Raw genomic sequence first — 2,859 nt, 5'->3', positions numbered from 1 at the left:
GAGATGGAGTCTTGCTCTGTCACCCAGGTTAGAGTGCAGTGGTATGATCTCAGCTCAGTGCAACCTCCGCCTCCCGGGTTCAAGCAATTCTCCTGCCTCAGCCTCCCGAGTAGCTGGGATTACAGGCTTGAGCCACCGCGCCCGGCCATTATTATTATTAAGACACTTCTTTGAAGTGTTGGTGTGGGTGAAATATATTGGTTGATTTTCTAATGTTAAACCGACTTTGAATTTCTAGTACAATTGCACCTTGGCTATAATATATCCTTGGCTATAATATATATATTATATATTGCTGGATTCAGTGTGCTAATATTTTGTTTGGGATTTTTACAACTATTTGAGTAAAAGAGATTGGGCTATAATTTTCTTTTCTTTTTTTTTGAGACAGAGTCTTGCTCTGTCACCCAGGCTGGAGTGCAGTGGCACAATCTCGGCTCACTGCAAGCTCTGCCTCCTAGGTTCACGCCATTCTCCTGCCTCAGCCTCCCAAGTAACTGGGACTACAGGCGCCCGCACAATGCCCGGCTAATTTTTTGTATTTTTAGTAGAGACGGGGGAGATGGGGTTTCACCATGTTAGCCAGGATGGTCTCCATCTCCTGACGTTGTGATCCACCTGCCTCGGCCTCCCAAAGTGCTTGGATTACAGGCATGAGCCACCGTGCCCGGCCCCTAATTTTCATTTCTTATACTGTCTTTTATAAGATTGTCAGGTGTGGCCGGGTATGCCTGTAATCCCAGCACTTTGGGAGGCTGAGGTGGGCAGACTGCTTGAGCCCAAGAGTTCAAGATCAGCCTGGCCAACATGGCGAAACCCCATCTCTACTAAAAACACAAAAATTAGCCAGGCATGGTGGAGTATGTCTGTAATCCCAGTTACTCAGGAGGCTGAGGCACGAGAATAGCTTGAACCTGGGTGGCAGAGGTTGCAGTAAACTGAGATGGTGACACTGCACTCCAGCCCAGGCGACAAAGTGAGACTCTGTTTCAAAAAAAAAAAAAAATGGTTGTCAGGCAAAAGTTATGCTAGCCTCATAAAATGAGTTGGGGAGTAGAGTATCTTTATTGAAGTATAAATAATATACAATAGAATGTACATATTTAAAATGGACAGTTGGGGCCAGGCATGATGGCTCATGCTTGTACTCCCAGCATTTTGGGAGGCTGAGGTGGGTGGATTACTTGAGGTCAGGAGTTCGAGACCAGCCTGGCCAATATAAAATACAAAAAAAAATAATAATAAAGTAATATGTACAATTGGGTAAGGTTTAACATATGTACCCGCCCATGGCACCATCCTCACAATCAAGATAATAACCTCCACAAGTTCAACCAGTACTTTCACAGGAATCATATTAAGAAAACATGGGCCAGGCGTGGTGGCTCACACCTGGAATCCCAGCACTTTGAGAGGCTGAGGCGGGTGGATCACCTGAGGTCAGATCTGGGTCAGAGAATAAACACACGCAACTACAGAGTGACTGCCACTGTCTTTTTTCTTCAGAACTCAGAAAACCATATGTAGCAGCTTTCAAGAAAATAAACTCTTCTCGCTGAAGAAATTCCCAACTCAAAAGCAAGTGACGCTAACACTGACCTGCAGACTGTTTTGTTTTTTGCTCATAGAAATGTAAGAATACGTTGGGTTGCTCCTGAATCTGCCCTGAGTAATTGCATCCTAGGATGAAATGCCAGTCACTGCTAGTAGGAAAACAGGGAATCATCTCTTGGAGCAACAAAGAACAATGGGCAGTTGGCTCAGGGTACACCAGCACAGCAGCAGCTCGCTGACTCTTAGTCAACCCTAAGGACAGACTAAATAACTGCATTTAACTAAGTATCATCAGAATTACCTGGCTGCCAATAATCTGATTTGGCAATAAATGAATTACCTGATGTAAACCATGTTGTATATTTTAACTCTCAGTCAATACCTAAAAGCCATTTAGTTAGCTTTTATTTATTTACTTTTTTTGTTTTGAGATGGAGTTTCGCTCTTGTCGCTCAGGCTGGAGTGCAGTGGCGCAATCTCGGCTCACAGCAACCTCCACCTCCTGGGTTCAAGCGATTCTACTGCCTCAGCCTCCCGAGAAGCTGGGATTACAGGCACCCACCACCATGGACAGCTACTTTTTGTGGGGAAAAGAAAGATCAGACTGTTACCGTGTCTATATAGAAAGAAGTAGACATAAGAGACTCCATTTTGTTCTGTATTTGAGATGCTGTTAATCTGTGACCCTACCCCCAACCTTGTCCTTGCAGGAGACATGTGCTGTGGTGACTCAAAGTTTAGCGGATTTTGGGCTGTGCAGGGTGTGCTTTGTTAAACAAGTGCCTGAAGCCAGTATGCTTGTGAAAAGTCATCACCCCTCTTAATCTCAAGTACCCAGGGACACGTACACTGGCAAAGGTGGCAGGGACCACTGCCTAGGAAAGCTAGGTATTGTCCAAGGTTTCTCCCCATGTGATAGTCTGAAATATGGCCTCGTGGAATGGGAAAGACCCGATCGTCCCCCAGCCTGACACCCGTGAAGGGTCTGTGCCGAGGAGGATTAGTATAAGAGTAAAGAAGGCCTCTTGGCAGCTGAGATAGAGAAAAGCGTCTGTCTCCTGCCGGTCCCTGGGCAATGGAACATCTCAGTGTAAAACCCGATTTATGTTCTGTTTACTGAGAAAGGAGAAAACTGCCTTAGGACGAAAGGTGGGACTTGCTAGCACAATGCTGCTCTTTATGCACTAAAAAGGTTTATGGAGATGTTTGCATATGCATATCAAGGCACAGCACTTTTCCTTAAACTTATTCATGTCACAGAGATCTTTATTCATATGTCTTACTGCTCACCTTCACCTTCTCCCT

The 2,859-nt window shown here is 45.1% G+C and overlaps 1 protein-coding gene across 1 annotated transcript in view; it reads right to left on the bottom strand.

The window, feature by feature from the left end:
* CHP1 (calcineurin-like EF-hand protein 1) overlaps positions 1 to 2,859 on the bottom strand; it is a 71,841-nt gene that overhangs the window by 7,126 nt on the left and 61,856 nt on the right. The window lies entirely within an intron of this gene.

This window comes from Colobus angolensis, unplaced genomic scaffold (assembly GCF_000951035.1).
Source record: "Colobus angolensis palliatus isolate OR3802 unplaced genomic scaffold, Cang.pa_1.0 Scaffold420, whole genome shotgun sequence".
In the NCBI taxonomy this organism is placed as follows: Eukaryota; Metazoa; Chordata; class Mammalia; order Primates; family Cercopithecidae; genus Colobus; species Colobus angolensis.
This window is presented reverse-complemented; position numbering and strand designations above follow the sequence as displayed.